Source organism: Stegodyphus dumicola, chromosome X2 (assembly GCF_044657685.1).
Source record: "Stegodyphus dumicola isolate Sdum_Otavi_A_Nest chromosome X2, ASM4465768v1".
NCBI classification, from domain to species: Eukaryota; Metazoa; Arthropoda; class Arachnida; order Araneae; family Eresidae; genus Stegodyphus; species Stegodyphus dumicola.
The window spans coordinates 173,759,429-173,776,637 of record NC_140781.1 but is presented as its reverse complement, the minus strand read 5'-3'; the positions used below and the strand labels follow the sequence as shown (position 1 = coordinate 173,776,637).

Here is a 17,209-nt window from a genome sequence, read left to right as displayed (position 1 = left end):
TAATGATATTTGCTGAATTATAATAAAAAAAGTGCGTGAAAAAATTTTTCGTGGCCGTTATACAGCGAGATAAATAAGTTATTTACTTTTCTTAGTGTAACAGCAGACAGATAAATTTTCTCATCAAACTGTGTACGGATCCGCACTATTTTAAAAGTCAACTTTTAGAACCATAAAGAGAGACAAACGGCTTATTCTCCCATCTTTACTTCTAAAGTATAGTAAATACAAACTCAGATGAAAGTTTAAAATAAATATTTTCATCAAGGCGGCAGTCTGACCCCATAACGAAGATGCAATACAAGTGTTAAAGCTTTCTGACAGAAAACGTTTGCTCTAGTTTGCAGTTAAAGTTTTCAATGTCTATGAATGGCAAATGAAATCTCTGTGTCTATAGGTATTCAAGATCATACGCATGATGGGCAATCAACGGCCGAGCCGCTAAATTGATGAACACTGGTAGTTCGGTTCGGGATTCAAATCTCGGCGATTGTGGATTTCCCTATGTGTGTCTGTGTGTGTATGTGTGATTATGGCAAAGCCTCGAGGGCTATCTGCCTAAGGGGAGGGATACCTTCGTGGAGGACTTTCTAAGGGAAACTGGCTCGTATACACGTTACACGTGTGGAAAACCACGAAAACGCCCAAGCAGCCAGCCCGTTCGCGGGATTCGAACCTCGGACCGAACTACCAGTGTTCAGCGACTTTACCGCTCGGCCGCTGGTGGGCCGGATTTCCCTATGAGTAACGTGTTAACGAGGGAGATTCTCTTAGAAAGTCGTCTGGGAAGGCATCGCCCCCTTTAGGCAGATAGCCCCCGGGCGCTTTGCCATAATCAAATAAACCAAGCCAAGCCATGCCATATGACGGATAAGGCTTCGCTCAGACAGGGGTATAAATGTTATAACCGGTTTAAGGCGAGCTCCGTTGCAAGGTAACCAGACCTTGTTAGGTCACAAAAACTGGTTTAGGGGCTTTGGCATAAAGTTTGAAGTTTCCAACTTTATGCCGTATTGATGTAAGGGTCGACCAATCAAAGCGAACGAGCGAAACATGAACGAGAAAACAGAGCAGGAAAGCTGAAGATACAATCCACGCATGCGCAAATTTAGTTTCTCTGATTAGCTATCGCTTATAACCTGTCTCACAATTGTGAACGGAACTCCCGCATTTTATGCCTTATGACTAAGCCTCTATGACATTTATACCACCGTCTGAATGCAGTTTAAGAGCCTTAGAAGCAGGTGTATGTAGTTCAATTCTTACGTCTTTTAGAAAAGAAGGTTTACTTCAAGATATCCATACGATGTCAGTAATGATGTTTTATATCATGAAAGCTCTGGACCATTTGAAACATTCAGCATCTTATCGATCAAGTGTGTTTCGATAATAGGGTTACAAGCAATGATATGTTTTATAAAGTTGTGCATTATGGCCCAACATATAGCAGTTTAATTAATCCAAAAAAAACTTAAAAACTACCATTATTAACGTGATTTTAACAGTGTAAGTGAGAGAGGGAAACTGAGTATGTTTTTAATGAAGAAATGGAAAATGAAGTGCTTATTCATCTTTTGCAAAGCTGGTATGTTAGAAACATGAAATGTAATATGTTAGAAGCATGAAATATAATAAAAATCTAAAAATTATTTAAATATTCATTAAAGGAAACTGTATGTAGAAAAGAGTCTAAAAGCGTAGTTTTAAAGAAAAAGAAAACATTTTAAAGAAAAAGAAAACATTTTGCACTAAGTTTACATTTAAATTAACTTTGCTTAAAAATGTTTTATCTCAGTTACTTAAGTCAGTGGTCTAAACCTGGCGGCTCGCGAAGGCATTTCAATTACGAATTTGTTGCAAGTACAGTGAGTGTTACAAAGATTTCAAGATTTTAATTATTTGAAATCCGAGTTCTCAGTTTGAGCTGCGACATTATCATAAAAAACGGAAGTGAATAATGCATCAGAAAATCTATAAATGGAGCTAACTGATTTACAGTGTTATATAAATCGTTTTGAAAGGTATGAAGATACAGATTTTATTAACTTTTATTCTAGTTTAAAAAAATAAATCAGTTACAAAATTTTGCCCTAAGAATATTCTCTTTGTTACGGACATTTATATCTGACCAGCTTTTTCTAATAGTTGAAAATTAATAAGAAAAGAACTAGATTGACCGATGAGCATCTAATCCGTGATGAAGATAATTTCTAATAATTACATTCCAAGCCTACAAGCTTTCTCAGAATCGAAACGCCTTCAAGAGTCAAGTTATAATAAGAGACAAAAGATGTTCATAATTATATACTACCAAGGATTTTTATTTCTGCATCAAATAAAAATGTAATAAACAAGAGAAAGCCTCTAAGTTGACATTATTTATTCTGAAGGAAAATTCTAAAATTTTCTCTGAAAAGTTGAGAAAATTTTCATAATTTCTATCACTTTAAATTAAAGTAAGGTATTTAATGACTAATTAAATATATTAGACAGTTTGAAAATTTAATTTTTAGCTGTTAACCAACAAATTGCAGAGCGTAACCAACAAAAATGTTCAAATTTTAGATTTTAGGAAAAAAAAAAGTTTGAATTTTTTCCTTTGCGATGTTATTATTATTGTTTATATGTATGTTTTGAAAAATACTTCGTAAGCGAAATTTTTAAATCAATAAGTTTTTTAATTTTATTATAAGAAATTTTAATTTTGTTAAAAAAATAGTTTTGGCCGGTTAGTTGTTTTCAAATAGTGCATGCAACTCGCGGGCAGTTTCAGACCACTGACCTAAATGACAATGTCGGGTTAAAGGGCCAGCTAATACGGGCAGCCGCCTGGGGCACAAGCTTACAAGGCACAAAACTGGTTACTTTTTAAAGAAATAAATGGACTAAAATATTATCAAGTTAATAATCAAATTTTTAACATAAAATTTATACAAAAACTTCCAAACGCATACTTGAAATAATGTCATGAAGAGGCGCATAATTTGGGGAACCACAAATGTCTTCTACCGCTGTTTTGAAAAAATTGTTGTAAATGTGTGTCTAATAAATTGTTATAAATATGCGTCTTATTTGATTGTATTTTGGTTTTGTGTATTGTTAAAATGTTATGTACATTTTTTTATTTATTTGACTTTTTATTTATTTTTTGTTATTATTTTATTTTATTTATGTATTTGTTTATTTATAAATGTTATTGTAGTAATGACGTTAACGCGTATTTTTTTAATGGGATTTGTGCCACGTATTTGTAAATATTTATTTCATATACAGAATTGTAGACCTTGTGATTCATAATTGATGAAAGTCTAAATTGTGAAAATAGCTCACTTAGATGCCGAGATATAAGCAGAATCTTTCTTGTCATGTCTTGGCAATAATTTTTGTCCCCAAGCTGACAGCATTAGCAATTTATCAACTTGACGACTTTCTGGAAGCATTCGGAAAACACATTTCCTAAGGATTTCTAAATTTCTAAATAAACATTTTCTAATTTCGTTTCCACTGGGGTTTATCTGAGCTAACGGGGACAACTAACGTAGCCGACCCATCTCCAAAACCAGTTTTTCCTCATTGGGCAGCAAGTTGAAAAATTTGAACTGCAGGCATAGCCGAGCTAGTCGACACAGGGAACTGACTCCGTTAGCTCAGATAAGCCCCATTGGGAACGGCCCTTTATAGAAGAGATTCCAAGCTTCCAGACCAAGGGAACAATCATATATAAAATGCGCTTTATATAAACGGTTGCGTTTGAACTGTGACAATCAATTATGTCAGAGAATTAGCTCAGTTAAAAGGCTGAGTAAATCAAGAATATTAATTCTCAGAAACTAAATCATTAATTGCAAAATCTACCCTTGAGGTTATTAAGAACATTCTAGTAAATACAATCAAAAAATTTGCGGGAGGGTCACTGAAAATTGTAGGACAAGAAAGACATTTTAATTGTTAGCTCAAAGGGGTAATTTGCCCAGAAGGGCTATTAATTTTGTTTGGGCATTTTGCGTTGATTTACTATAAATGTCGGTTCTGTTATATCCAGTTGACCGTGGGTAAGAGCATTGTACCAAATTCTACCTCCAATTCCGAGAGACAGCTTAGGTTTGTTCGCCGTGTTAATGGGACACGTTGGAAGAACCGGTTTTCGCCACCGGTCGAATCTGCTCTTGTGAACAGGATTTAAATGTTTGAAAGTTTCTTATGTTTTTGAAGTCACTGCGTAGAGTCATTAGGCTATTTTGAAGCAAGAGATGTGAAAAATGTCAGTGCCCTGGCCGAGACTTGAACCCTGGAACTCTCGAATATGTGTCGAGTATGCTTCCAATTACACCACGAAGGCATGCCGGAAAGAGGGAGAAAATGCCTTATATACTCTCCTTTCAAAGGGCGACTGGGGTTTAGCGCACCAGTCGCGAAATCCTAGTAGTGACGAATTATCATCCATCACCTTTTAGTTCTGGCGCCACTTGTAGAGTCTCAAGGTTATTTTGAAGCAGGAGACATGAAAAATGTGCAATGCTCACCGGGACTCGAACCCTGGGTCTCTCGAATACACTTCGAGCATGCTTCCAATTACACCATGAAGACATGTGGAAAGGAGAGAGAAAGTACCTTATGACTGTATCCGAAAACGAATAGCCCAACGAAACTGCTTCAAACTGATCATGACAAAGTTCAGTCAATGCACTGTGAAATTTTTTTGGAATTTTGCCCCGTAGACTAAGTTTTAAAGAGTGATCCTTGATAGCCTACAGCCATCGTCCCCAGAAGCTTGCAGACTCCTTTTCAAGCAATCCTAAGCGCCGTACTCGAAAAAACTCAAACAGACACGCGCTTTCGCCTTAAATTTTAAGCTGCAAATAATGCAAATGTTTATAACCTGCCTAGTTTTTAGGGATTATCAGGCGTTAATATAAGGCTTCTTACAGGAAATCAGAAATGCACCTATTGAAACTTTTTGGAAGATCTGTATGGTGTCCAGTATCAAACAAGCTTAGATACGACATAACTTAATTCTACACTGTAAAAAAAAATCTGTAAGGTTACTAAGAAAACTCATGGAAACTGGGATGCCATGGGTTATTTGAGTAACAGAAACAGGTGTTTTCTTTATAACATTACAAGAGTTTTGCCTGTAATGGTTACAGATCTTTTTCTTGTAATATCGCAGCATATAGTTATGTAAGTAGAACATATTTTTCTCATGTAAATTCCCAAACGATATATCTGTAATGGTTAGATTATTTGCGTGTAATATTACAGCAAATAATTATGTAAAAAGAACATGTTTTTCTCATGTAAAATCTCAACAGATATATCTGTAACCGTTACAGATTATTTGCTTGTATTATTATAGCAAGTTATTATGTGAGTAGAAGATAACTTTTCTTACGTAAAATTCCAATGGTTGTATCTGTAAAGGTTTCAGATTATTTCCTTCTAATATCCCATTAAGTAATTATGTGTGTAGAATATATTTTTCATAGATAATACTAAAGGATATATCTATAAAAGTAATAGATTTTTTGTCTAAAATGATGCTTATTATAATAAAATATATTGAAATCAAGATGTTTTGAGTAAAACAATATCTGCATGTGTATATCATTATACAGATATATGCAAGTGAAGCATAATAGTTTGGCTTTTTAAATTAGTCAATTTGACCTCAGAATAGCATTAATTTAAAAGATGTGCTTTCAACAGCAATGTTCTTTTTTCAAAAAGTAACATTAGTCTGTTGCAGAGTATTTTTGTTTTATGAAGAGAAACTTATGTCTTGATATTATTGAAAGGCATTTCATATTATCATTTTGATTAATTTAAAAGTTCAAATTGATATGCTACTCCTTATATTTGCCCTGTAAAATAGCTGAAAAAAATAGTATGTTTTATTTGCATGTTTTAGTGTCAGTTAATAAGATATGTTCTAGAACTTTCTTTTTAGTAATTTTAGCTAAAATAGACACATGTTGCTTTAGATTTAACTTATATGAGTAAACGTGTTGCATGTTGATATGATCATATTATTACAGTAAAAGACATTTTGTGAAATATTTCTATGAAGAACTCAGAACAGCTGTTCTTCATATTTCAAAAATATATTCTCTCCTTCTAAAAAATGACATTTTCAGTAAATTAAAGAATTCAACATAGTAATGAACTTCATTTTGTTACTACAAGGAATTCAAACTTTGTTCATACGCTTGAATTACAACGTCTAACTAATTTTTTTATTCTTATCTGCACTCAGTGTTTGTCAAAGTCTGCTATTGTTTGAAATAATGCATAACTTTTTTACTTACCTTCAAATAATTTCCTTTGAATTAACAGATAGAAGTCTTTCATTAAAAACCTAATGTCATGCTTTTTGAATAAGCATAAAACTTTGCCAACTGACCTTAATTTTTAAAGCCTTGTTTCCCTTAAAATTCTTAATACAATTATGCCTTTAAGAAATTTATTTCTAAAATTAATACTTCAGTTTAGCTTAAAATTTAATGCATTTTAATTTTACCTATAATTTTTTACAAACATAATACGTAATAAATCTAAGCTTAATATTTACCCTTTCGAAAGTAATACTAAAAAGTATTCTTAGTTATTATAAATTTCGAGATTCGCATACAAAATTGTGAAATAAACATGTGACAACAGAAAACAAACTTTATGCTCTCTCTATATTACAGCATGTTAATAGCTCTCTCTATATTACTCTCTCTATATTACAGCATGTTTAATTAAGAAGTTTATTGAATTTATAATTTTATTGTGAAACACTATGAAGCAAATGATATGCTAATTAAAATACAGAAGTAAAAATAATTTATTACTTAATTCATAAACTTTACATAAAACCTGAAAAAAAGAATTAAAAAATAACATAATATAATTTAATAAACATTTCATAAAAATTCGTTTCGACTACTTGGAAAAAATGAATGGTTTTTCTCCTCTTTGTAAACCATGTCTCCTAAATAAAGAAAAAAACATTTCTTTTAAAATCATAATCATGCTCTTAAAAAGCTTATAAAAATTATTTTAATAGATGTTTTAAACATGTGCTTATATAACACTTTTAATCATATTTCTTTATAATATCTTAATTAATTAAGAACAGCTTAAATTCTTTAAAATATTGGATTACAGTGAACCGTCTCATTACAAGCTACCTCAGTCAATCACTTTTTAAATTTAACCAGCATTCCTCATAAAATAACTAATTAGTAAACATAACTTCCCTAGGAGGCCCACTATCATTTAAAGATCAAAATTTTCAGGAATCACGTATAGCTAGCTTAGAGAAGGTTCATTGTACAAAAACAGCCAATATTCAAATATTTTCATAAATGAAGCCACCATAGTTATTAAATATAATATACAGTATACTTATATTCAGAATTCAGAACTTGAATAAATTTCTCGAACTGTTTTAGCATTCGAAAAATATTATATTTATTACCTTAAATTTCTAAAACAATATTACATATTCGTCCAGAGGAATCACTGGGACTCGGACAACATTTTCCCCCTAGCTTTCTTTTAGCACAGGATTCTGAATATGTTTTAAAGATTTAGGTAATGTTTGTCTTCCTTAAGGCGGTCACAAAACAAGTTACCCTAAATGTTTTGTCCGCATAGTGGTCATTTTCATCTTACTAACTGATTTGCTAGTGGATTTTGGGTGCATGGCCTATCATTGATGAAACAATAATAGTGAACAGCTTCAAGAAAATGGGGATATCTAATGCTCTTGATGCCATATTCCCACTTATTTTTACTAATTTTATCTTCCGAAAATTAAGAGGGAAAAATTAAACGAATAATTTAATTTTCAAAGGACACAGTCACAGTAGGAATATAACAAATGAAAAGTAATCATGGATGAACTACTACTATCACAATATTATTTATTTAAAAGAAACCTCTATTTCAATAAGAATACACATAATTGCAACATCTAATAAGTTATCTCATTTCTTCTTTATAATTTGAACTTCTGTCATTCTCATTGTTGTTCTTGCAAATCCTTAGGCCTCAGATCATACATAAATAATTAGAGAAGGTTGTGGTCCGATGCTTGCTAGGGTGAACATTCAGCTGATATGGCAAAATTGCACAGTGAATGGCTGTTGGTATTTGCTTTCACTATCATAGATCATTGTTTGTATTAGGCTGACATAATATTCAACAGTTAGAAGAGAAAGATTCAACGGGGCCTTAAGTGTGCAAAAGTTTGCCTTTGTTAGTATGACGGAAACAATCATTATGTTGATAAATCCATTTTAAAATCTTGAGATATTCATTTTCTGAATGCATTAAAAGGGGAAAAATTATCTAAATATTTTTTTAATTTTCAGAATCTGGTTCTAAAGCTGGGTAGGGTGGAATATGCAACGCAATACGGTAATTCTGAAGATCATTGCTCGTGGCAGTACAAACTAAACGGTGATAACTTGCATGCTGTAGAAGAAGACACAAATTGCAGTTCCAAATGCATTAAATGCTTTGAGGTCTAGGGAGTAGCAGTGGGCAATACTAAGAGTGAAATTCAAGGTATAGGGAAGTAGGAATGAAAATTACTTTTATCAGATAACTTAAATGGTTATGTTACTAAGCGTTCTTATTGGAATGTAGGTCTCTTTTAAATAATAATACTATGATAGTTACCAGTAGTTCATTCATGAATATTTTTGATTGGTTATGATCTTATTGTAATCACATCCTTCAAAATTAAATTGATTGCTTAATTTCCCCCTTGATTTTCATACTATAATATTAGTAAAAAGGAAGAAAAAGTCTGCAAGTAAACATAACTCCTCTTTCTCCCTCTCTCTCTCTATATATATAGGTATGTATCTTCGTGTGCAACTAAGCAAACCAAATGTGACTTTTTCTTCTTTAAAAAAATTGTGTAAATAAATAGAATTAAGTTCATTTCAAAGACTTATGAAACATGAAATATACATGATCAAAATAAATTAGAAAATTAAGTTCAAATAAATTTTAGGCTAAATTACGTGTTACAATGTAAGTTGCAATAATTCAGTTGTAATAATTAATACTAACAAAACCAAACATCATATTCCCATTCTGCAAAGTATAAAAATTCTTCTGCAAAACTGAAAAAAAATGACCAACACTTTGGATTATTTGATAACTTTAAAATTCACTCCTTTGTTTGCATTTAGAATTTATAACTTTAATTTTTCACAGAAATTTGTTTTTGATTTTAAAAAATTTCACTGGCATAATTTCATTCAGCATATATTAATGATGCAGAAGGTTTTTGTACCTTACATAATTTTAAATCTTATGTAAACTAACGTAATTAATAACAAAATCAAAACATAGATCAGAAACAGCATGAAATTTAATTAATAATTACTACTAGTGTCACACAAAATGCTATGAAATTAATTAATAAAATAAGAATGAGATAAAATATATAGAATTAATATTCCACATGTGTGAAGTTTGGAAGTTTTACGTTAAATATTTTTTTTTAATTAAGTATTTTTAAAAATGACCCCTTAAAGCATGGGACCTTTCGTAATTAGAACTTGCAAATCCACTTCGCTAGTCTTTCATAACATTGCTTTTCTTTTATTAACAAGAAATATTGCATTCAGTTACTTAATTTAAGATATCAAAAATAATGCTACTGAAAGGCATGAATACTTACTTAAATTTGAAATTAATTTGGTTGACTTAAAATAATATTTAAAAAAATAAATCTTCATATATACGTCTAAAAATCAGACCTTATTAATTTTCTTTTATTTGAACGATATCTGAATTCTGCCTTAGTTTGGACTAGTAAATCATTGGGCAATTAAATGCCAAGCTATAAGAGAACTAATGTAGTTTACAAATGCACTGAATTTTATTTCCGGTATTAACTTTCAAAGAAAGTAAAATTTTCTGCATATTTGCATCATTTGGATTGATAGAATATGACAAAGCATGCAAAGGCTATCAGCCTAAAGGGAAGTATATATTCATGGGCGGTTTTGTAAGGAAATGTAGCTTGCATTTCCATTTATTCATGTGTATATATATATATTTACATTGTTAATGCTAAAATCAATGCTTCATTAAAAATTCATTATTATTTTATTTTTAATACAACATACAGATACAGAATTGTTTTAAATTCCAATAAACAATAATAATTTATTTTTAAGAAAACTTATTTTATGATTTATATATTATATTACATGAATAAGAGAAACATTTGTCAAGAAATGTATTAAACTTGTATTAGCAGATTCATGCTATCCTAGTAACAAGACTATCATACTTCAAAACTGTATTAAAACTGGGCAAAATAAAATCAACGTAAATTCTACATTAAATGTTTAAAAACTTATAAGTATGCAATGGTAGTTATATATACAATATAATATATGTTGTCATTTATAAAATATTAATGAAATGATATTTTTGGAAATAATGCACAAAATTTTAGTTTTGTTTTATAATTAGTTTAACGAATTGTTAGAAAAATATTTTAGGTCATTTCCATTTTTCCCCTGTTGATATTGGTATATTAAAACATATGAAATAATTAAGTTGCATCTAGTTAGTAAAACAAAACATTACGAAAAGTATGATACGGCATATTTTTAATCAATATAATTACTTCATTTTGGAGTTATAATATTTTCGTAAGAAATTAATACCACTGAAAAAAATACTATTACACTAAAGGAATAAACGAGATTCTCGACCGCGTTGTTCAAGTTTTTGTAATTTTACTTCATAACACACTCGTATATAAACATATTAGACTGAATTATAAACCAAGTATAATTAATTAGGTAATCCTAGAAAAAGAATAAACTAAACCTAGTAAGCAAAAAAATATATACATTACATTCAGAATTCTAAATGTTTACATAAACTTTTCTCGCAAGGCCTGCCGGGAAAAAGATGTCAAACGTTCTTTGGTCAGACGATTGCAAACGAACGCTAACATGATTAATTTTGTTTTCAACAACCACATTACCGTTTCAATTAAATACCACAACAGTGATTAAATTTTTGAATAATTAGTTATAAATAATACGGGCAATTTAAGGCGTAATTTATCGGATGCACAATGACAAAATACTATTATTAGATCTGCATTTGGAATATATATTCTGCACTCTTTCAACTCATTAGACATTACGAACACTGATATTAATTAATCGCAAACCTAAAACGTTTAAATACTTACTCACTACATATAACAGTGCAAAGTGCATGAGAATAATCTGCATAAAATGAACAAAAAATATTTCAAGTAGTAATTGTAAACATTTTCTTACTTACCTGCGCTATACAACCAACATGCATTCAGCCATGTTTTTTTCTGCAACTAGCTTTCAAACACTTTTCTCCTAATTGGCTAATTTCCAGTCAGTCACGTGATTCTTCCGCGCGGCTACTGAAACATTATCTGTAATGTTACAAGCAAATCAGCTGTTACCGCTACAGTTTGCTTTCAACCTGTTACCATTACAGGAAATTCATCTGTAACTTTTTGATTTCTGTAACTTTACAAAACTTTTGCCTGTAAAGAGCGAACTTTTTTTTTTACCGTGTACGTAAAAGAAAACAAAATGGAAATGATAAAATCTAAAAGGTTTTCAGATTTTAAATTACGTCCAAACAGGCGTTTTTTTAACGTTTCGCGTGCTACCTTTATGTATTAAATATCATGTTCTTTGCACTTCAACCATGAAATTCAGTTCAACAGCAATGTCACAAAATAATTTTAAAATGAGCATATCTTTAGAATTTCCGATACACAATTCCGCGCGCTAGAGATAAAAAGGTTCTTCCCCCCCCCCGTAGAGTGTTGCCATTGCTCGCTTTTAAATCGTTGAGTTTGTTAATCAAAAATTCATTAAAGTTTTACAAAATATGAATCGATAATAAAACAAATTCCAAATTCCAAATTTGGGCTTTCAGATGCCCACATTCGCAGTAAGATAACGTCATTCAAAATTGAATGGCTCTAGGTACCGTTGTTTTATCACAACGCGAGAAACATACATACATTTATGCAGATTCTTCATTATTTAATGTCTTCAAATATAATACAGGGTGATAGTATTTGGTGGGAACGATTTGAAAAGTGATACACCGTTTATAGGGTTCCGACGCAAAATCACAAAAAGAAAACAATAGTACTTCAGGGACAAAGCCCCTTTGGACTAAAAATTACATAAATTGTGTAGAAAGAGCATCAGTTTAATTACACCAAACATACTTCCTCTTATGGAAGTATTTATAGAAATATGGATTTATGGAATATCCTCTTATGGAAGTTTTAAGTATGGTTCTTCATACTTAAAAGTTACGCGGAACTATTGGTTTCAATTATCACTGCAATTATATGGTATTTCTCCCGCCTTCTTAGTGTGCCTTCGTAGTGTAGTGGTCAACACGCTGGGCGCGTATGCCAGGGTTCCGTGGTTCGATTCCCGGCGAAGGCGTGTCTCATTTTTCTCTTCCGCTCGAACTAAAAGGGTGGTGAATGATGATTCTCCCCACCCAGGATTTTGCGAATGGCTCCCCTAAAAACCCCAGTCGCCCTTTAAAAGGGGGAGTATATAAGGTATTTTTTCCGCCTTCGTAGTAGTCTGCACGCTGGGAGCGTATTTCAGAGGTCCGTGGTTCGATTGCCAGCGAGGGCATTGCTAATTTTTCATCACTCCTGCTTTATAAATAACCTAATGACTGTACAAAATGTATTTCTCAATACGCTTTGAAATGGATTGAATTCCATAAGTACTTCAGCATTTTAACAACACGAACTGGCACAATATTTTATATTAAATTTTCTCTAATGCATCAGAAGATTTCCAGGATTAGTAAATGCTTGATTCAGATATCTTTTTGAATACTTCTTTGGTGAGAAATTTTGGCAGGAATATGAGAATGAATCTTCCTTTATATATCTGATCATCCCATTTACTTTGATTCTTTGTTACAACATGATTCACGAAACTTCGCTTTTATTGTTCAGATTGGAATTTTCATGACTCTAAAGGCAAAGTTAGTATTAGAGGCACCAAATTTCATTCTGACTGCATCCCCCACTTTGGAAAGGTGTTGTCTTGTACATTATTTTTGAAATGATTTATATTCATACGCTTTAACCACTCTAGATCCAGATTCCATATGATTTATTGACGACGTATCTAAAATATTGCTAGATGTGAGTATTTCAATATGAGTATTTTTCAATTTTATTGCAAGAAACTAGAGGTAGGTTCTTAATTTAATCGAATCCGAAGCTTAAATAATCGACTAATAAAATTCAAATCCTTCAAATAAGAGTAATAAGATGATAAAGAAAGACAAAAATAAATTATTTGATATTAGAAGTTTTAAATAAAACAAAATGCAAAATCTCTTATAAGGAATAAAATAAACTAAAAACTATGAAATATCTCAAAGAAAACAAATTTGAGAACAGAGTTTTAAAGAAATGCAACTATATTTATTAATAATATACGAATTAGATTTTGTAAATGAAGTGCATAATAAAACTCTTGAATCTTGAGGTTAATTTCCTCAACATAATTTGACAAACACATTTGGTAAGAAATCAAAATTCAATCAAAGCGTTCCAAATTCAATAAGCATGTCTAAATGTAGCAGATAAATGGACTCGTGAGCGACGCAGCGTTGATATACCACAGCGTGAGTTTCTTGAAATATCCAGGTCCTATTGATAGTAGGTTATTTAAGTTCAGAATTATCGAGATAATTCTATAATTAGTTTCGAGAACTTTCGATAAATCGTAGCTCGCCTATAAATTGAAAATTCTGGCAAACTACTCTGAATGTCGTACTAAAAGACAATAGTATTCTGATTTTAACGAATGCTTCTATTGTGCAGCAATAAAATTGAACTTTTCGAAGATTTGAGTAAAAGATGTAAGGGTCTGTTAAAATTCGAATGATAAAAAAAAAAGCTAAAATTCCAATTTTGGAACTTTAAATTTTCTTTTCAGATTCGATACAAAATTCTTATTAAGTGTTTTTCAGACGTTTCTTTCCACTTGGAAACCTGTTTCACTACTTTCAAAATGATATAAATATGGACTTGAGCTTTTGGAAAACCTCATACCAGCTCTCGAACTTTTTTCAGTTCAAATATGCGACTGACATGAAGTTTGGCCACCCCTGCAATATAACACACCATAAACGCACCATACATAAAATAATTATTTAAAAAAAAAAAGTGTTAGTATACCAGTCGTATCTGTAAAATTTCTTATGTAGAAGTTGAATATTTATTGAATTTGCCCTTTGTAAAAAATATTTTGATCTTCGTTATAGTTTGTTTTTATTATTCATTAAATCTACTTTTAGGTTTATTAACATTTTTCCGAGCCATTTAATGATAGATTCGATGCAAGATCTTTCATTAATAACTGGTTTTCTTACTTTTAAATAAGTAGTGTGTATATATGTAGCTTCTTCGCATAATTTTTAATGCTCTAAACTCTGTTCTAGGTTCAGGTAATAAATTCCATATTTAAACATATTTAAACCTTATTTGTACCTTGATTTAAATCTGCTGTTTGGACCTATTATGACAACATCGTTTTTTCGAAGAACTGAAATGTGTTATAGATATTGTCCGAATAGGCTCAACAGGAAAACGTTCAGCAGACTTGAATCAGTACAAAAATTTTGAGACCATATTCCTGTGTTATACAGTCCTGTTAGAGATAGTGTTGGGCCATCCGTGGCCGAGTTGCTAAAATCGGAAAAAAAGGATATTGATACTCCTTTCTGGTTTTAGTTTCCGGCAGCTGAGCAGGATGGCAGCGTGAGGTTTTTGTGGTTCTCCCCATCTGTAACACGAATACGAACTGAACCATAAATACGTCGAAGCTGAAATTTCCCCAGAAAAGCACTCCACATAATAATCTCTTCCCTTAGCCCTCGAATTGGCCATTTTAGCCTACTCAGATTGCTTCTCCACATCTTAAGTATTTTGCCTAAAATATTCCCTAAAACTCTTTCATCAGATAAGATTTTTTTTTTATCATATTCTCGGTTTATGTCTCCTTCATGAATTTTCGTTTCTAGTAAATTTAATTCAGAAATCTGTTTGCAAAGTGCGCTGCACAAATTATTTAGTCAGCTTCTTTATCACAAATGAATTCCCGAAAACGGAGTAGATACATTTACGTCCAAATCCGTTTATCCGAATCAGTTGACTAAAAACATGTATTACATTACATTTACACACCTGCATATACAAACATACATATTCCACTTAAAATAATGTGTGATTATTTTAGAGTTTTTCTATCAATGCTTACCAGCAGCTGCGACGGACGGCAATTTCATAAGCATCATTTTAGATGGTAGAGATTCATCGTTTTCTTTAACGAGATATAAAGCAGCTCTATAAAATAATAATAATAGCAACATCTAAAAAAAAAAAAAAAAAAAAAAAAAAAATTGCCTTTCGTTGTTGTATCTACGGTACTACAATAAAATATTTCGTTTAGTGAATAGAAACATAAGTTTCTAGTTCCGGAAATTTTCTAGATTATTGTTAATATATTGTATTTATCTACAAATAAATTTTCTCCGTTACATAGATAACGTATGGTTTAACGAAATCGCAACAGTTAGGAGTGCCGACCGTTTGGGGACAGGTTATAACAATCACTGGCGTTACCAATTTTATACTATAAAAATGATTCATTTATATATATGCATAGTTAAGAGATATAACACGTAACTAAAATGTCTCCATAGCGAAGTCTTCCGATTTCTATAGAATTAATGCATGCCTCCGCAGGGCTGTGCGTCAAGCATTAAGGGTTAATAAATGTAAAAACTCTTTTCATTAGAGTAAATTTTAATTTCTGCAGCCGGTTTCTTACTACAAGTATAACTAACTAATCGTCGAGTACTTAAAACTGGATTTGATTAGGGGACAGTACGCGACGGCTACTGCCATCATAAAGAACCTTTTTAACGGAAACTAGATGGTAATCACAGTACATACGGGAAAATACACGAAAACGCGCATACAGCCAACCCGTTCGCCAGGATATAAGCCCAGATCGAACTACCAGTGTTCAGCGATTCTCCCGATCGGCCGAAGATGGACTTCAGTTAAGATCACTAAACTACAGTATTTAATACTATTTTCGATTATCGTGAGCTGAAAAAAGAAAAACTGATAAAAATATATGCGAAATTATTGCAGTCCCCAAATAAAGCTTACTATGTGGAGTCATTTTTGGCAGAGCGAATTATTAGAAATATTTAACTTTAATTTACGAAGTATATACACAGTGAGGGGGAAAAAATATCCATACACAATGTATAAAAAGTTTTAAACCAATTTACTTTATCCTAATTAGTTCACAACTTGCTTTTAATGTATGTTAAAATACCAACGAAAATCAAATACTTAAAACTGAAGATAAAAAAAAAAAAAAAAAAAAAAAAATGGTTTGAAACTCGAAATGCGAAGAAGTGGTTGCTATGTAGTAAACCACATATCCTAGAAACTTCTTCACATTCACCAGACATTAACCAGATCGAATGTATTTGCGAACAAAAGAAACGGAAACTTCAAAAAGGCTCAATTTCATATAAACTTGACTTTAATTTAATCTAAGAATGAGAAATGTTAAAAAAGAAGCGGACTAGAATTTGATAAATTCAATGCTTAAATGTCCTTAATGCAACAAAATATTTCACTAAAGTACTGAAATAATTTCTTTCGTTTTAATACTGACACGATGTTGTGGGCATGAGTGCTTTATCTAACTATAAGAAAAGTTTTACATTTTATTATTTCTACACATCTATTTTTGTTCTGTTAAGTACATCTATATGCATAATGAAGAAAGTTTGTGTGTTCGCGATTAACTCAGCCACTACTATAGCTATCGTCACGAAACTTTTTCTACAATTCTTTTCTGGGTCCTAGGAAAAGTCGACGTCCACTTTTTTTCAAAAAAAAAAAAAAAAAAAGTATCTAAAATCAGAGATATTTGTTAAAAACTCTGAAAACGCTAATTTTCGCCATCATTTTTCCAAGTGGCAACAGTCTCGCACGCTGGAGATAAAAATCTGCTTTATTTCGAGAGGTGTTGCCACTGCTCGCTTTCAAATCGTAGAGTTTATTAATAAAAAAAATTATAAGTTTCACAATGAAATAAAAATA

General features: G+C 31.5%; 1 long non-coding RNA gene across 1 annotated transcript; it reads right to left on the bottom strand.

Moving 5' to 3' along the window:
* Positions 1–6,808: 6,808 nt before the first annotated feature.
* On the bottom strand, positions 6,809–11,380 carry LOC146992972 (uncharacterized). The gene is made up of 2 exons (XR_015038986.1): positions 11,320–11,380; positions 6,809–6,973 (listed from the first exon to the last, which is right to left on the bottom strand). It is a non-coding gene; the product is annotated as an uncharacterized LOC146992972 (long non-coding RNA).
* Between the last annotated feature and the right edge of the window lie 5,829 nt (positions 11,381–17,209).